Below are 18995 nucleotides of genomic sequence, written 5' to 3'. Positions count from 1 at the left end.
TCAAGTTTGTTCCGCCATTGAGAATCAGACACAGCTCACCGGCACATGCTGTGAAATTTGTTATCTTTGTGACAGCAGCACAAGGCAATGCATATTATTAAAATCTGTGGATTACATTACGATAGATTTAAAAATCATTAAATAAGCTGTGCAAAAAATACTGAGTTAGTGTACACGGGTTCATTGTGCGTTCAGAAATCTGATGGTGGGGGGATGAAGCTGCTCCTGAAATGCCGGTGTGCGCCTTGAAGCTCCTGTACCTCCCCCCTAATGGTAGCAATCAGAAGAGGGCATGTCCTGGGGGTGGGTTCTTGTCGATGGATGTCACACTATTGAAGCTGACTTCCTGGTGCCCTGTCAGGGCACCGGGCAGTGGGATTAGTTTGGGGACTGGACAGGGTGTGGGGAGAGAGAGTGGGGCAGTGGGATTAGTTCGGGCACTGGACAGGGTGTGGGGAGAGAGTGGGGCAGTGGGATTAGTTTGAGGATTGGACAGGGTGTGGGGAGTGAGTGGGTCAGTGGGATTAGGTTGGGGATTGGACAGGGTGTGGGGAGAGAGTGGGATAGTGGGATTAGTTTGGGGACTGGACAGGGTGTGGGGAGAGAGTGGGGCAGTGGGATTAGTTTGGGGATTGGACAGGGTGTGGGGAGAGAGTGGGACAGTGGGATTCGTTCGGGGACTGGACAGGGTGTGGGGAGAGAGTGGGGCAGTGGCATTAGTTTGAGGATTGGACAGGGTGTGGGGAGAGAGTGGGGCAGTGGGATTAGTTTGGGGACTGGACAGGGTGTGGGGAGAGAGTGGGGCAGTGGGATTAGTTCGCGGGCTGGACAGGGTGTGGGGAGAGAGTGGGGCAGTGGCATTAGTTTGAGGATTGGACAGGGTGTGGGGAGAGAGTGGGTCAGTGGGATTAGTTTGGGGATTGGACAGGGTGTGGGGAGAGAGTGGGATAGTGGGATTAGTTTGGGGACTGGACAGGGTGTGGGGAGAGAGTGGGGCAGTGGGATTAGTTTGAGGATTGGACAGGGTGTGGTGAGAGAGAGTGGGACAGTGGGATTAATTTGGGGATTGGACAGGGTGTGGGGAGAGAGTGGGACAGTGGGATTAGTTCGGGGATTGGACAGGGTGTGGGGAGAGAGTGGGACAGTGGGATTAGTTTGGGGACTGGACAGGGTGTGGGGAGAGAGTGGGGCAGTGGGATTAGTTTGAGGATTGGACAGGGTGTGGGGAGAGAGTGGGACAGTGGGATTAGTTTGGGGACTGGACAGGGTGTGGGGAGAGAGTGGGACAGTGGGATTAGTTTGAGGATTGGACAGGGTGTGGGGAGAGAGTGGGACAGTGGGATTAGTTTGGGGACTGGACAGGGTGTGGGGAGAGAGTGGGACAGTGGGATTAGTTTGAGGATTGGACAGGGTGTGGGGAGAGAGTGGGACAGTGGGATTAGTTTGAGGATTGGACAGGGTGTGGAGAGAGAGTGGGACAGTGGGATTAGTTTGGGGATTGGACAGGGTGTGGGGAGAGAGTGGGATAGTGGGATTAGTTTGGGGACTGGACAGGGTGTGGGGAGAGAGTGGGGCAGTGGGATTAGTTTGGGGATTGGACAGGGTGTGGGGAGAGAGTGGGACAGTGGGATTCGTTCGGGGACTGGACAGGGTGTGGGGAGAGAGTGGGGCAGTGGCATTAGTTTGAGGATTGGACAGGGTGTGGGGAGAGAGTGGGGCAGTGGGATTAGTTTGGGGACTGGACAGGGTGTGGGGAGAGAGTGGGGCAGTGGGATTAGTTCGCGGGCTGGACAGGGTGTGGGGAGAGAGTGGGGCAGTGGCATTAGTTTGAGGATTGGACAGGGTGTGGGGAGAGAGTGGGTCAGTGGGATTAGTTTGGGGATTGGACAGGGTGTGGGGAGAGAGTGGGACAGTGGGATTAGTTTGGGGACTGGACAGGGTGTGGGGAGAGAGTGGGACAGTGGGATTAGTTTGAGGATTGGACAGGGTGTGGGGAGAGAGTGGGGCAGTGGGATTAGTTTGGGGACTGGACAGGGTGTGGGGAGAGAGTGGGACAGTGAGATTAGTTTGGGGATTGTACAGGGTGTGGGGTGAGAGTGGGACAGCGGGATTAGTTTGGGGACTGGACAGGGTGTGGGGAGAGAGTGTGACAGTGGGATTAGTTTGAGGATTGGACAGGGTGTGTGGAGAGAGTGGGGCAGTGGGATTAGTTTGAGGACCGGACAGGGTGTGGGGAGAGAGTGGGACAGTGGGATTAGTTTGAGGACAGGTCAGGTTGTGGGGAGAGAGTGGGACAGTGGGATTAGTTTGGGGATTGGACAGGGTGTGGGGAGAGAGTGGGACAGTGGGATTAGTTTGAGGACAGGTCAGGTTGTGGGGAGAGAGTGGGACAGTGGGATTAGTTTGGGTATTGGACAGGGTGTGGGGAGAGAGTGTGACAGTGGGATTAGTTTGGGGACAGGTCAGGTTGTGGGGAGAGAGTGGGACAGTGGGATTAGTTTGGGGATTGGACAGGGTGTGGGGAGAGAGTGTGACAGTGGGATTTGTTTGGGGACAGGTCAGGTTGTGGGGAGAGAGTGGGACAGTGGGATTAGTTTGGGGACAGGTCTGGTTGTGGGTAGAGAGTGGGACAGTGGGATTAGTTTGAGGACAGGTCAGGTTGTGGTGAGAGAGTAGGACAGTGGGATTAGTTTGGGGACTGGACAGGGTGTGGTGAGAGAGTAGGACAGTGGGATTAGTTTGGGGACTGGACAGGGTGTGGGGAGAGAGTGGGACAGTGGGATTAGTTTGGGGACTGGACAGGGTGTGGGGAGAGAGTGGGACAGTGGGATGAGTTTGAGGATTGGACATGGTGTGGGGAGAGAGTGGGGCAGTGGGATTAGTTTGGGGACTGTACAGTGTGTGGGGAGAGAGTGGGACAGTGGGATTAGTTTGGTGATTGGACAGGGTGTGTGGAGAGAGTGGGACAGTGGGATTAGTTTGGGGATTGGACAGGGTGTGGGGAGAGAGTGGGACAGTGGGATTAGTTTGGGGATTGGACAGGGTGTGGGGAGAGAGTGGGACAGTGGGATTAGTTTGAGGATTGGACAGGGTGCGGGGAGAGAGTGGGACAGTGGGATTAGTTTGAGGATTGGACAGGGTGTGGGGAGAGAGTAGGACAGTGGGATTAGATTGAGGATTGGACAGTGTGTGGGGAGAGAGTGGGACAGTGGGATTAGTTTGGGGACTGGACAGGGTGTGGGGAGAGAGTGGGGCAGTGTGATTTGTTCGGGGACTGGACAGGGTGTGGGGAGAGAGTGGGACAGTGGGATTAGTTTGGGGATTGGACAGGGTGTGGGGAGAGAGTGGGACAGTGGGATTAGTTTGAGGATTGGACAGGGTGTGGGGAGAGAGTGGGTCAGTGGGATTAGTCAGGGTGTGGGGAGAGAGTGGGACAGTGGGATTAGTTTGGGGACTGGACAGGGTGTGGGGAGAGAGTGGGGCAGTGGGATTAGTTTGAGGATTGGACAGGGTGTGGGGAGAGAGTGGGACAGTGGGATTAGTTTGGGGATTGGACAGGGTGTGGGGAGAGAGTGGGGCAGTGGGATTAGTTTGAGGATTGGACAGGGTGTGGGGAGAGAGTGGGACAGTGGGATTAGTTTGGGGACTGGACAGGGTGTGGGGAGAGAGTGGGACAGTGGGATTAGTTTGAGGATTGGACAGGGTGTGGGGAGAAAGTGGGTCAGTGGGATTAGTTTGAGGATTGGACAGGGTGTGGCGAGAAAGTGGGTCAGTGGGATTAGTTTGAGGATTGGACAGGGTGTGGGGAGAGAGTGGGACAGTGGGATTAGTTTGAGGATTGGACAGGGTATGGGGAGAGAGTGGGGCAGTGGGATTAGTTTGAGGATTGGACAGAGTGTGGGGAGAGAGTGGGACAGTGGGATTAGTTTGGGGACTGGACAGGGTGTGGGGAGAGAGTGGGACAGTGGGATTAGTTTGAGGATTGGACAGGGTGTGGGGAGAGAGTGGGACAGTGGGATTAGTTTGAGGACTGGACAGGGTGTGGGGATAGAGTGGGACAGTGGGATTAGTTTGGGGACTGGACAGGGTGTGGGGAGAGAGTGGGACAGTGGGATTAGTTTGAGGATTGGACAGGGTGTGGGGAGAGAGTGGGGCAGTGGGATTAGTTTGGGGACTGGACAGGGTGTGGGGAGAGAGTGGGACAGTGAGATTAGTTTGGGGATTGTACAGGGTGTGGGGTGAGAGTGGGACAGCGGGATTAGTTTGGGGACTGGACAGGGTGTGGGGAGAGAGTGTGACAGTGGGATTAGTTTGAGGATTGGACAGGGTGTGTGGAGAGAGTGGGGCAGTGGGATTAGTTTGAGGACCGGACAGGGTGTGGGGAGAGAGTGGGACAGTGGGATTAGTTTGAGGACAGGTCAGGTTGTGGGGAGAGAGTGGGACAGTGGGATTAGTTTGGGGATTGGACAGGGTGTGGGGAGAGAGTGGGACAGTGGGATTAGTTTGAGGACAGGTCAGGTTGTGGGGAGAGAGTGGGACAGTGGGATTAGTTTGGGGATTGGACAGGGTGTGGGGAGAGAGTGTGACAGTGGGATTAGTTTGGGGACAGGTCAGGTTGTGGGGAGAGAGTGGGACAGTGGGATTAGTTTGGGGATTGGACAGGGTGTGGGGAGAGAGTGTGACAGTGGGATTTGTTTGGGGACAGGTCAGGTTGTGGGGAGAGAGTGGGACAGTGGGATTAGTTTGGGGACAGGTCTGGTTGTGGGTAGAGAGTGGGACAGTGGGATTAGTTTGAGGACAGGTCAGGTTGTGGTGAGAGAGTAGGACAGTGGGATTAGTTTGGGGACTGGACAGGGTGTGGTGAGAGAGTAGGACAGTGGGATTAGTTTGGGGACTGGACAGGGTGTGGGGAGAGAGTGGGGCAGTGGGATTAGTTTGGGGACTGGACAGGGTGTGGGGAGAGAGTGGGACAGTGGGATGAGTTTGAGGATTGGACATGGTGTGGGGAGAGAGTGGGGCAGTGGGATTAGTTTGGGGACTGTACAGTGTGTGGGGAGAGAGTGGGACAGTGGGATTAGTTTGGTGATTGGACAGGGTGTGTGGAGAGAGTGGGACAGTGGGATTAGTTTGAGGATTGGACAGGGTGTGTGGAGAGAGTGGGACAGTGGGATTAGTTTGAGGATTGGACAGGGTGTGGGGAGAGAGTGGGACAGTGGGATTAGTTTGGGGACTGGACAGGGTGTGGGGAGAGAGTGGGACAGTGGGATTAGTTTGGGGATTGTACAGGGTGTTGGGAGAGAGTGGGACAGTGGGATTAGTTTGGGGACTGGACAGGGTGTGGGGAGAGAGTGGGTCAGTGGGATTAGTTTGGGGATTGTACAGGGTGTTGGGAGAGAGTGGGACAGTGGGATTAGTTTGGGGACTGGACAGGGTGTGGGGAGAGAGAGTGGGACAGTGGGATTAGTTTGGGGACAAGTCAGGGTGTGGGGAGAGAGTGGGGAAGTGGGATTAGTTTGAGGATTGGACAGGGTGTGGGGAGAGATTGGGACAGTGGGATTAGTTTGGGGACAGGACAGGGTGTGGGGAGAGAGTGGGACAGTGGGATTAGTTTGGGGATTGGACAGGGTGTCGGGAGAGAGTGGGACAGTGGGATTAGTTTGGGGACTGGACAGGGTGTGGGGAGAGAGTGGGACAGTGGGATTAGTTTGAGGATTGGACAGGGTGTGGGGAGAGAGTGGCGCAGTGGGATTAATTTGGGGACTGGACAGGGTATGGGGAGAGAGTGGGGCAGTGGGATTAGTTTGGGGATTGGAAAGGGTGTGGGGAGAGAGTGGGACAGTGGGATTAGTTCGGGGATTGGACAGGGTGTGGGGAGAGAGTGGGACAGTGGGATTAGTTCGGGGACTGGACAGGGTGTGGGGAGAGAGTGGGACAGTGAGATTAGTTTGAGGATTGGACAGGGTGTGGGGAGAGAGAGGGACAGTGGGATTAGTTCGGGGACTGGACAGGGTGTGGGGAGAGAGTGGGACAGTGAGATTAGTTTGAGGATTGGACAGGGTGTGGGGAGAGAGTGGGACAGTGGGATTAGTTTGGGGACAGGTCAGGGTGTGGGGAGAGAGTGGGACAGTGGGATTAGTTTGGGGACTGATCAGGGTGTGGGGAGAGAGTGGAGCAGGGGGGATTAGTTTGGAGATTGGTCAGGGTGTGGGGAAAGAGTGGGACAGTGGGATTAGTTTGAGGATTGGACAGGGTGTGGGGAGAGAGTGGGGCAGTGGGATTAGTTCGGGGGACTGGACAGGGTGTGGGGAGAGAGTGGGACAGTGGGATTAGTTTGAGGATTGGACAGTGTGGGGAGAGAGTGGGACAGTGGGATTAGTTTGAGGATTGGTCAGGGTGTGGGGAGAGAGTGGGGCAGTGGGATTAGTTTGAGGATTGGACAGGGTGTGGGGAGAGAGTGGGACAGTGGGATTAGTTTGGGGACTGGACAGGGTGTGGGGAGAGAGTGGGACAGTGGGATTAGTTTGAGGATTGGACAGGGTGTGGGGAGAAAGTGGGTCAGTGGGATTAGTTTGAGGATTGGACAGGGTGTGGGGAGAAAGTGGGTCAGTGGGATTAGTTTGAGGATTGGACAGGGTGTGGGGAGAGAGTGGGACAGTGGGATTAGTTTGAGGATTGGACAGGGTATGGGGAGAGAGTGGGACAGTGGGATTAGTTTGAGGATTGGACAGGGTGTGGGGAGAGAGTGGGACAGTGGGATTAGTTTGGGGACTGGACAGGGTGTGGGGAGAGAGTGGGACAGTGGGATTAGTTTGAGGATTGGACAGGGTATGGGGAGAGAGTGGGGCAGTGGGATTAGTTTGAGGATTGGACAGGGTGTGGGGAGAGAGTGGGACAGTGGGATTAGTTTGGGGACTGGACAGGGTGTGGGGAGAGAGTGGGACAGTGGGATTAGTTTGAGGATTGGACAGGGTGTGGGGAGAGAGTGGGACAGTGGGATTAGTTTGAGGATTGGACAGGGTGTGGGGAGAGAGTGGGACATTGGGATTAGTTTCAGGACTGGACAGGTTGTGGGGAGAGAGTGGGACAGTGGGATTAGTTTGGGGATTGGTCAGGGTGTGGGGAGAGAGTAGGACAGTGGGATTTGTTTGGGGATTGTACAGGGTGTTGGGAGAGAGTGGGACAGTGGGATTAGTTTGGGGACTGGACAGGGTGTGGGGAGAGAGTGGGACAGTGGGATTAGTTTGGGGACTGGACAGGGTGTGGGGAGAGAGTGGAACAGTGGGATTAGTTTGGGGACTGGACAGGGTGTGGGGGAGAGAGTGGGACAGTGGGATTAGTTTGGGGACTGGACAGGGTGTGGGGAGAGTCGGACAGTGGGATTAGTTTGAGGATTGGACAGGGTGTGGGGAGAGAGTGGGACAGTGGGATTAGTTTGAGGACTGGACAGGGTGTGGGGATAGAGTGGGACAGTGGGATTAGTTTGGGGACTGGACAGGGTGTGGGGAGAGAGTGGGACAGTGGGATTAGTTTGAGGATTGGACAGGGGTGTGGGGAGAGAGTGGGGCAGTGGGATTAGTTTGGGGACTGGACAGGGTGTGGGGAGAGAGTGGGACAGTGAGATTAGTTTGGGGATAGTACAGGGTGTGGGGTGAGAGTGGGACAGCGGGATTAGTTTGGGGACTGGACAGGGTGTGGGGAGAGAGTGTGACAGTGGGATTAGTTTGAGGATTGGACAGGGTGTGTGGAGAGAGTGGGGCAGTGGGATTAGTTTGAGGACAGGTCAGGTTGTGGGGAGAGAGTGGGACAGTGGGATTAGTTTGGGGATTGGACAGGGTGTGGGGAGAGAGTGGGACAGTGGGATTAGTTTGAGGACAGGTCAGGTTGTGGGGAGAGAGTGGGACAGTGGGATTAGTTTGGGGATTGGACAGGGTGTGGGGGAGAGAGTGTGACAGTGGGATTAGTTTGGGGACAGGTCAGGTTGTGGGGAGAGAGTGGGACAGTGGGATTAGTTTGGGGATTGGACAGGGTGTGGGGAGAGAGTGTGACAGTGGGATTTGTTTGGGGACAGGTCAGGTTGTGGGGAGAGAGTGGGACAGTGGGATTAGTTTGAGGATTGGACAGGGTGTGGGGAGAGAGTGGGACATTGGGATTAGTTTCAGGACTGGACAGGGTGTGGGGAGAGAGTGGGACAGTGGGATTAGTTTGGGGATTGGTCAGGGTGTGGGGAGAGAGTAGGACAGTGGGATTTGTTTGGGGATTGTACAGGGTGTTGGGAGAGAGTGGGACAGTGGGATTAGTTTGGGGACTGGACAGGGTGTGGGGAGAGAGTGGGACAGTGGGATTAGTTTGGGGACTGGACAGGGTGTGGGGAGAGAGTGGAACAGTGGGATTAGTTTGGGGACTGGACAGGGTGTGGGGAGAGAGTGGGACAGTGGGATTAGTTTGGGGACTGGACAGGGTGTGGGGAGAGAGTCGGACAGTGGGATTAGTTTGAGGATTGGACAGGGTGTGGGGAGAGAGTGGGACAGTGGGATTAGTTTGAGGACTGGACAGGGTGTGGGGATAGAGTGGGACAGTGGGATTAGTTTGGGGACTGGACAGGGTGTGGGGAGAGAGTGGGACAGTGGGATTAGTTTGAGGATTGGACAGGGTGTGGGGAGAGAGTGGGGCAGTGGGATTAGTTTGGGGACTGGACAGGGTGTGGGGGAGAGAGTGGGACAGTGAGATTAGTTTGGGGATTGTACAGGGTGTGGGGTGAGAGTGGGACAGCGGGATTAGTTTGGGGACTGGACAGGGTGTGGGGAGAGAGTGTGACAGTGGGATTAGTTTGAGGATTGGACAGGGTGTGTGGAGAGAGTGGGGCAGTGGGATTAGTTTGAGGACTGGACAGGGTGTGGGGAGAGAGTGGGACAGTGGGATTAGTTTGAGGACAGGTCAGGTTGTGGGGAGAGAGTGGGACAGTGGGATTAGTTTGGGGATTGGACAGGGTGTGGGGAGAGAGTGGGACAGTGGGATTAGTTTGAGGACAGGTCAGGTTGTGGGGAGAGAGTGGGACAGTGGGATTAGTTTGGGGATTGGACAGGGTGTGGGGAGAGAGTGTGACAGTGGGATTAGTTTGGGGACAGGTCAGGTTGTGGGGAGAGAGTGGGACAGTGGGATTAGTTTGGGGATTGGACAGGGTGTGGGGAGAGAGTGTGACAGTGGGATTTGTTTGGGGACAGGTCAGGTTGTGGGGAGAGAGTGGGACAGTGGGATTAGTTTGGGGACAGGTCTGGTTGTGGGTAGAGAGTGGGACAGTGGGATTAGTTTGAGGACAGGTCAGGTTGTGGTGAGAGAGTAGGACAGTGGGATTAGTTTGGGGACTGGACAGGGTGTGGTGAGAGAGTAGGACAGTGGGATTAGTTTGGGGACTGGACAGGGTGTGGGGAGAGAGTGAGACAGTGGGATTAGTTTGGGGACTGGACAGGGTGTGGGGAGAGAGTGGGACAGTGGGATGAGTTTGAGGATTGGACATGGTGTGGGGAGAGAGTGGGGCAGTGGGATTAGTTTGGGGACTGTACAGTGTGTGGGGAGAGAGTGGGACAGTGGGATTAGTTTGGTGATTGGACAGGGTGTGTGGAGAGAGTGGGACAGTGGGATTAGTTTGGGGATTGGACAGGGTGTGGGGAGAGAGTGGGACAGTGGGATTAGTTTGGGGATTGGACAGGGTGTGGGGAGAGAGTGGGACAGTGGGATTAGTTTGAGGATTGGACAGGGTGTGGGGAGAGAGTGGGACAGTGGGATTAGTTTGAGGATTGGACAGTGTTTGGGGAGAGAGTGGGACAGTGGGATTAGTTTGAGGATTGGACCGGGTGTGGGGAGAGAGTGGGACAGTGGGATTAGTTCGGGGACTGGACAGGGTCTGGGGAGAGAGTGGGACAGTGGGATTTTTCTGCGCATTGAGAAGAGTCAATTCCTGTATTCAGTTTGCCAAAGTGCATGTCCATACACTTCTCTGCGCTGTACTCCATCTGACACTTCTTTGCCCATTCCCTTAATCTGTCTAAGTCCTTCTGCAACCAGCCTCCACCCTCAACACTACCTGACCCTCTGGCTAAAGAAACTCCTCCTCATTTCTTCGAACTGGACATCCCTCTATTCTGCGGCTCTCTGGTCCTATACTCTCCCACAATAGGAATCGTCCTCTCCACTTCCACTCTGATGAGGCCTTTCAACATTCACTAGGTTTGAATGAGACCCTGCCTCGTGCTGAACTGCAGTGAATACAGGTCCAGAGCCACCGAGGGCTCTTCATATATTAACCCTTTCATTGCCAGAATCATTTTCATGAACTTTTACTGAACCCTCTACTATGATAGCATATCATTTCTAAATAAGAGGCCCAACACTGCTCAGAAGACTCTGTGCAGTCGGACGAATGCCTTCTAAAGCCTCAGCCTTACGTCCTTGCTTCTGTATTCCAGTCCTCACAATGATAACATTGCATTGCCTTCATTTACCACAGACTCAACTGGCAAGTTAACCTTCAGGGAACTCTGCACGAGGACTCCCAAGTCCCTTTGCACCTCAGATTTTTGAATTTTCTCCTCATTTAGAAGAGTCAATGCCTTTATTCCTTCTACCAAAGTGTATTCCATCTGACACTTCTTTGCCCATTCCCTTAATCTGTCTAAGTCCTTCTGGAACCACCCTGCACCCTCAACACTACCTGACCTGCAGCCTATCTTCAAATCATCTGCAAACTTGGCCACAAAGAGACCAACTCAGTCATCATTGACATAGGACAGTGGGGATAGAATGGGCAGTGGGATTAGTGGGGCGTCTGCAACAGGGCTGTGGAGGGAGAGTGGGATTTGTTTGGGGATTGACACAGGGCTGTGGGGAGAGAGGAAGGTGCACTGGTTTCTGTGTGTGAAGACTGATTCCAAATGATTTAGAACCTTTTCCTTTTCTCTTTTTCCCATCACTGAGTCTCTCCCCCAAACTGACTGATGTTTGATGTTGTAATTTCCTTTCTACAAATGTGCAGAAGCTCTCTCTGTCAGCAGTTCCATTTATCTTATACTTCCCTGTTGTCCGTAAGATAATTGTTCAGTTTCCTGAACTCTTGTCAGTGAGTGTTTCATCCTCGGCAGTGGTTTCAGTCATAAGGGAAGGATTGCTTTGGGGGCCAGCATGGTCAAGCAATGGTGGAGAGGTTGAGGGAGCCGTGAGCCCTAAGTGCCAACTCCAGCACCTTCCCCTGCAGGTTTACAGGAATCTCTTGGATCAACAGTCTGTGCATTTCAGGAATCAACATTTCTCATGTCTCACCCAACTCTAGGTTTCTCAGACACAGCCTCGTGTGGGTGGGCCACATCCCTCTGGGTACACGGCTGGGGTCTGCACCCGGGCATATGGACTCTAGCTGCTGGAGGACAGCCCATTCCAGGATACAGCTTTGGAGAAGGAAACAGCAACAATTCCTGCTCTTCAGGCTGTGGTGGGATGTGGAAAAGACTCACATCTGTCTCTTGGCTGAACCACTGGTTTGTTGGGAACTCAAAAATCCCCACGCACTGAAAAGGTGAACTCAAGACTGAGCAAAGGCGAATAAAACAGAGTGAGTTTAAGCAAGGAAAGAAAAGAAAGCACAGCTCCACTGTGACTAAAACGAGACATGGGTGAAAATAACCTACTAATAATCAGGCACAAACTGCTGGTGGAACACAGCAGGCCAGGCAGCATCTATAGGAAGAAGCGCTGTCGACGTTTCGGGCCGAGACCCTTCGTCAGGACTAACCGAAAGGAAAGATTGTGTGTGTTGTTGTTTGAATTTCCAGCATCTGCAGATTTCCTCGTGTTTACTAATAATCAGGGGATGCCAGTCAGAGCCTGGGGTTCTGTGCTGCCCCCTGGTGACCAGAGTGAAGTTTGACAACAGGAGGTCGCTGACACTGTCAGTGTGGGAGCAGAATGGATCGAACTGGTGGGACTTCAGAGTTATCTCTGTGCTCTGAGCACAGGAGACCCACAAAGTGATCACCCATTCTGTGTTTGGTTTGTCCAGTGTAGAGGAGACTACTCTACCAACACCAAATGCGGTACACGAGGTTGGAACTGGCGAGTGAACTGGCGCCTGGACAGACTGCTTGGATCCCTGAATGGTGGGAAGGGAAGAGGTGAAAGGACCGGTGTTGCCAGGCAGAGGGTTAAAAGACAGGCTGTGGTCAGTGCCTTCTTATTTTGGCTTCTCACCCTTCCTTTCCAGTCCGAATGAAGGCTCTCACCCCAAAAGCCGACTATGTATTTCCCTCCATACTGCCCGACCCGATGAGCTCCTCCAGCCCTGTGTATGCAGTGTTTGGCAGGGATTGTGGAGTGAACCAGGCAGTCGGAATGGGAATGACTCCGTTGGAATGCTGAAGTCAGGGGAGGGAATTAGTACCCCGTTAGTGCTGGAGGTGAGGGCAAGAGGAAGTCTGTCCCAAGGGAAGGGGGGTGAAAGTGGAGGTATGGGTACAGGGCCTCCCATCATGTCACACACCCTCTGAGGGGCAGAACTGAGTGAACGTCGCGCTGTGGGAGGGGTAGTTGCACTCTTGGAGGTGAGGTTATGAGAGTCAGGGAGTAACGCGCTGTGAGAGGGGAAGTACTGAGGGAGTGATGCGCTATGGGAGAGGGAGTACTGAGGGAGTGTCACGCTGTGGGAAGGGGATACTGAGTGAGTGACGAACTGTGGGAGGGGGAGTACTGAGGGAGTGTCGAGCTGTGGGAGGGGGAGTACTGAGGGAGTGATGCGCTGTGGGAGGGGGAGTACTGAGGGAGTGATGCGCTGTGGGAGGGGGAGTACTGAGGGAGTGTCATGCTGTGGGAAGGGGATACTGAGTGAGTGACGCACTGTGGGAGGGGGGAGTACTGAGGGAGTGTCGCGCTGTGGGAGGGGGAGTACTGAGGGAGTGTCACGCTGTGGGAGGGGGAGTACTGAGGGAGTGACACGCTGTGGGAAGGGGATAATGAGGGAGTGACACACTGTGGGAGGTGGAGTACTCAGGGAGTGTCACGCTGTGGGATGGGGAGTACTGAGGGAGTGTCGCGCTGTGGGAGGGGGAGTACTGAGGGAGGGTCACACTGTGGGAGGGGGAGTACTGAGGGAGTGTCATGCTGTGGGAGGGGGAGTACTGAGGGAGTGATGCGCTGTGGGAGGGGGAGTACTGAGGGAGTGTCGTGCTGTGGGAGGGGGAGTACTGAGGGAGTGTCATGCTGTGGGAGGGGGAGTACTGAGAGAGTGACGCGCTGTGGGAGGGGGAGTACTGAGGGAGTGTCGCGCTGTGGGAGGGGGAGTACTGAGGGAGTGTCATGCTGTGGGAGGGGGAGTCCTGAGAGAGTGACGCGCTGTGGGAGGGGGAGTACTGAGAGAGTGTCGCGCTGTGGGTGGGGGAGTACTGAGGGAGTGTCGCGCTGTGGGAGGGGGAGTACTCAGGGAGTGACGCGCTGTGGGAGGGGGAGTACTGAGGGAGTGTCGCGCTGTGGGAGGGGGAGTACTGAGGGAGTGTCCTGCTGTGGGAGGGGGAGTACTGAGGGAGTGTCACGCTGTGGGAGGGGGAGTACTGAGGGAGTGTCACACTGTGGGATGGGGAGTACTGTGGGAGTGTCGCGCTGTGGGAGGGGGGAGTACTGAGGGAGTGTCGCACTGTGGGAGGGGGAGTACTGAGGGAGTGTCGCGTTGTGGGAGGGGGAGTACTGAGGGAGTGTCACGCTGTGGGAGGGGGAGTACTGTGGGAGTGTCGCGCTGTGGGAGGGTGAGTACTGAGGGAGTGTCGCGCTGTGGGAGGGGGAGTACTGAGGGAGTGTCACGCTGTGGGAGGGGGAGTACTGTGGGAGTGTCGCGCTGTGGGATGGGGAGTACTGAGGGAGTGTCACGCTGTGGGAGGGGGAGTACTGAGGGAGTGTCACGCTGTGGGAGGGGGAGTACTGAGGGAGTGTCGCGCTGTGGGAGGTGGAGTACTGAGGGAGTGTCGCGCTGTGGGAGGTGGAGTACTGAGGGAGTGACGCGCTGTGGGAGGGGGAGTACTGAGGGAGTAACGCGCTGTGGGAGGGGGAGTACTGAGGGAGTGTCACGCTGTGGGATGGGGAGTACTGAGGGAGTGACGCGCTGTGGGAGGGGGAGTACTCAGGGAGTGTCACACTGTGGGAGGGGGAGTACTGAGGGAGTGATGCGCTGTGGGAGGGGGAGTACTGTGGGAGTGTCGCGCTGTGGGATGGGGAGTACTGAGGGAGTGACGCGCTGTGGGAGGTGGAGTACTCAGGGAGTGACGCTCTGTGGGATGGGGAGTACTGAGAGAGTGTCGCACTGCGGGAGGGGGAGTACTGAGGGAGTGTCGCACTGTGGGAGGGGGAGTACTGAGGGAGTGTCACGCTGTGGGAGGGGGAGTACTGAGGGAGTGTCACGCTGTGGGAGGGGGAGTACTCAGGGAGTGACGTGCTGTGGGAGGGGGAGTACTGAGGGAGTGTCGCGCTGTGGGAGGGGGAGTACTGAGGGAGTGTCACGCTGTGGGAGGTGGAGTACTGAGGGAGTGTCACGCTGTGGGAGGGGGAGTACTCAGGGAGTGATGCGCTGTGGGAGGGGGAGTACTGAGGGAGTGTCACGCTGTGGGAGGTGGAGTACTGAGGGAGTGTCGCGCTGTGGGAGGGGGAGTACTGAGGGAGTGTCCTCCTGCGGGAGGGGTAGTACTGAGGGAGTGTCATGCTGTGGGAGGGGTAGTACTGAGGGAGTGTCGCGCTGTGGGAGGGGGAGTGCTGAGGGAGTGTCGCGCTGTGGGAGGGGATGTACTGAGGGAGTGTCACGCTGTGGGAGGTGGAGTACTGAGGGAGTGTCACGCTGTGGGAGGGGGAGTAATGAAGGAGTGACGCGCTGTGGGAGGGGGAGTACTGAGGGAGTGTCACTCTGTGGGAGGGGTAGTACTGAGGGAGTGTCACACTGTGGGAGGGGGAGTACTGAGGGAGTGTCGCGCTGTGGGAGGGGGAGTACTGAGGGAGTGTCGCGCTGTGGGAGGGGGAGTACTGAGGGAGTGTCACGCTGTGGGAGGGGGAGTACTGAGGGAGTGTCGCGCTGTGGGAGGGGGAGTACTGAGGGAGTGTCGCGCTGTGGGAGGGGGAGTACTGAGGGAGTGTCACGCTGTGGGAGGTGGAGTACTGAGGGAGTGTCACGCTGTTGGAGGTGGAGTACTCAGGGAGTGACGCGCTGTGGGAGGGGGAGTACTGAGGGAGTGTCACGCTGTGGGAGGTGGAGTACTGAGGGAGTGTCGCGCTGTGGGAGGGGGAGTACTGAGGGAGTGTCCTGCTGTGGGAGGGGGATACTGAGGGAGTGTCACGCTGTGGGAGGGGGAGTACTGAGGGACTGTCGCGCTGTGGGAGGGGGAGTACTGAGAGAGTGACGCGCTGTGGGAGGTGGAGTACTGAGGGAGTGACGCACTGTGGGAGGGGGGAGTACTGAGGGAGTGTCGCGCTGTGGGAGGGGGAGTACTGAGGGAGTGACGCGCTGTGGGAGGGGGAGTACTGAGGGAGTGTCACGCTGTGGGAGGGGGAGTACTGAGGGAGTGACGCGCTGTGGGAGGGGGAGTACTGAGGGAGTGACGCGCTCTGGGAGGTGGACTACTGAGGGAGTGTCGCGCTGTGGGAGGGGGAGTACTGAGGGAGTGTCGCGATGTGGGAGGGGGAGTACTGAGGGAGTGACGCGCTGTGGGAGGGGGAGTACTGATGGAGTGTCGCGCTGTGGGAGGGGGAGTACTGAGAGAGTGTCACTCTGTGGGAGGGGGAGTACTGAGGGAGTGTCAAGCTGTGGGAGGGGGAGTACTGAGAGAGTGACGCGCTGTGGGAGGGGGAGTACTGAGGGAGTGTCACTCTGTGGGAGGGGGAGTACTGAGGGAGTGTCATGCTGTGGGAGGGGGAGTACGGAGAGAGTGTCGCGCTGTGGGAGGGGGAGTACTGAGAGAGTGACGCGCTGTGGGAGGGGGGAGTACTGAGGGAGTGTCGCGCTGTGGGAGGGGGAGTACTGAGGGAGTGTCACGCTGTGGGAGGGGGAGTACTGAGAGAGTGACGCGCTGTGGGAGGGGGAGTACTGAGAGAGTGTCGCGCTGTGGGAGGGGGAGTACTGAGGGAGTGTCGCGCTGTGGGAGGGGGAGTACTCAGGGAGTGACGCGCTGTGGGAGGGGGAGTACTGAGGGAGTGTCGCGCTGTGGGAGGGGGAGTACTGAGGGAGTGTCCTGCTGTGGGAGGGGGAGTACTGAGGGAGTGTCAAGCTGTTGGAGGTGGAGTACTGAGGGAGTGTCGCGCTGTGGGAGGGGGAGTACTGAGGGAGTGTCCTGCTGTGGGAGGGGGAGTACTGAGGGAGTGTCGCGCTGTGGGAGGGGGAGTACTGAGGGAGTGTCACGCTGTGGGAGGGGGAGTACTGAGGGAGTGTCACACTGTGGGATGGGGAGTACTGAGGGAGTGTCACGCTGTGGGAGGGGGAGTACTGTGGGAGTGTCGCGCTGTGGGAGCGGGAGTACTGAGGGAGTGTCGCGCTGTGGGAGGGGGAGTACTGAGGGAGTGTCACGCTGTGGGAGGGGGAGTACTGTGGGAGTGTCGCGCTGTGGGATGGGGAGTACTGAGGGAGTGTCACGCTGTGGGAGGGGGAGTACTGAGGGAGTGTCACGCTGTGGGAGGGGGAGTACTGAGGGAGTGTCACACTGTGGGAGGGGGAGTACTGAGGGAGTGTCGCGCTGTGGGAGGGGGAGTACTGAGGGAGTGTCGCGCTGTGGGAGGTGGAGTACTGAGGGAGTGTCACGCTGTGGGATGGGGAGTACTGAGGGAGTGTCACGCTGTGGGAGGGGGAGTACTGAGGGAGTGTCACGCTGTGGGATGGGGAGTACTGAGGGAGTGTCGCGCTGTGGGAGGGGGAGTACTGAGGGAATGTCACGCTGTGGGAGGGGGAGTACTGAGGGAGTGACGCACTGTGGGAGGGGGAGTACTGAGGGAGTGTCGCGCTGTGGGAGGGGGAGTACTGAGGGAGTAACGCGCTGTGGGAGGGGGGAGTACTGAGGGAGTGTCACGCTGTGGGATGGGGAGTACAGAGGGAGTGACGCGCTGTGGGAGGGGGAGTACTCAGGGAGTGTCACGCTGTGGGATGGGGAGTACTGAGGGAGTGTCACACTGTGGGAGGGGGATACTGAGGGAATGACGCGCTGTGGGAGGGGGAGTACTGAGGGAGTGTCACACTGTGGGAGGGGGAGTACTGAGGGAGTGACGCGCTGTGGGATGGGGAGTACTGAGAGAGTGTCGCGCTGTGGGAGGGGGGAGTACTGAGGGACTGTCACGTTGTGGGAGGGGGAGTACTGAGGGAGTGTCACGTTGTGGGAGGGGGAGTACTGAGGGAGTAACGCGCTGTGGGAGGGGGAGTACTGAGGGAGTGTCACGCTGTGGGATGGGGAGTACAGAGGGAGTGACGCGCTGTGGGAGGGGGAGTACTCAGGGAGTGTCACGCTGTGGGATGGGGAGTACTGAGGGAGTGACGCGCTGTGGGAGGTGGAGTACTCAGGGAGTGACGCGCTCTGGGAGGGATAGTACTGATGGAGTGACGCGCTGTGGGAGGGGGAGTACTGAGGGAGTGTCGCGCTGTGGGAGGGGGAGTACTGAGGGAGTGTCACGCTGTGGGAGGGGGAGTACTGAGAGAGTGTCGCGCTGTGGGAGGGGGAGTACTGAGGGAGTGTCGCGTTGTGGGAGGGGGAGTACTGAGGGAGTGTCGCACTGTGGGAGGGGGAGTACTGAGGGAGTGTCGCACTGTGGGAGGGGGAGTACTGAGGGAGTGTCACGCTGTGGGAGGGGGAGTACTGAGGGAGTGTCGCACTGTGGGAAGGGGAGTACTGAGGGAGTGTCGCACTGTGGGAGGGGGAGTACTGAGGGAGTGTCACGCTGTGGGAGGGGGAGTACTGAGGGAGTGTCGCGCTGTGGGAGGGGGAGTACTGAGGGAGTGTCACGCTGTGGGAGGGGGAGTGCTGAGGGAGTGTCGCGCTGTGGGAGGGGGAGTACTGAGGGAGTGTCACGCTGTGGGAGGTGGAGTACTGAGGGAGTGTCACGCTGTGGGAGGGGGAGTACTCAGGGAGTGATGCGCTGTGGGAGGGGGAGTACTGAGGGAGCGTCACGCTGTGGGAGGTGGAGTACTGAGGGAATGACGCGCTGTGGGAGGTGGAGTACTGAGGGAGTGTCACGCTGTGGGAGGGGGAGTACTGAGGGAGTGTCGCGCTGTGGGAGGGGGAGTGCTGAGGGAGTGTCGCGCTGTGGGAGGGGGAGTACTGAGGGAGTGTCACGCTGTGGGAGGTGGAGTACTGAGGGAGTGTCACGCTGTGGGAGTGGGAGTAATGAAGGAGTGACGCGCTGTGGGAGGTGGAGTACTGAGGGAGTGTCACTGTGGGAGGGGTAGTACTGAGGGAGTGTCACACTGTGGGAGGGGGAGTACTGAGGGAGTGTCGCGCTGTGGGAGGGGGAGTACTGAGGGAGTGTCGCGCTGTGGGAGGGGGAGTACTGAGGGAGTGTCACGCTGTGGGAGGGGGAGTACTCAGGGAGTGACGCGCTGTGGGAGGGGGAGTACTGAGGGAGTGTCACGCTGTGGGAGGTGGAGTACTGAGGGAGTGTCGCGCTGTGGGAGGGGGAGTACTGAGGGAGTGTCCTGCTGTGGGAGGGGGATACTGAGGGAGTGTCACGCTGTGGGAAGGGGAGTACTGAGGGACTGTCGCACTGTGGGAGGGGGAGTACTGAGAGAGTGACGCGCTGTGGGAGGGGGAGTACTGAGGGAGTGTCGCGCTGTGGGAGGGGGAGTACTGAGGGAGTGACGCGCTGTGGGAGGGGGAGTACTGAGGGACTGTCGCGCTGTGGGAGGGGGAGTACTGAGAGAGTGACGCGCTGTGGGAGGGGGAGTACTGAGGGAGTGTTGCGCTGTGGGAGGGGGAGTACTGAGAGAGTGACGCACTGTGGGAGGG

The 18995-nt window shown here is 57.3% G+C and overlaps 1 protein-coding gene across 2 annotated transcripts in view; it reads right to left on the bottom strand.

Moving 5' to 3' along the window:
* Positions 1–18995, bottom strand: part of il7r (interleukin 7 receptor) — a 75411-nt gene that overhangs the window by 42414 nt on the left and 14002 nt on the right. The gene's annotated exons all lie outside the window — the stretch shown is intronic.

This window comes from Hemitrygon akajei, chromosome 6 (assembly GCF_048418815.1).
Source record: "Hemitrygon akajei chromosome 6, sHemAka1.3, whole genome shotgun sequence".
NCBI lineage: Eukaryota > Metazoa > Chordata > Chondrichthyes > Myliobatiformes > Dasyatidae > Hemitrygon > Hemitrygon akajei.
The sequence above is the reverse complement of the archived record's forward strand: the minus strand, read 5'-3'. Positions and strand labels throughout refer to the sequence as shown.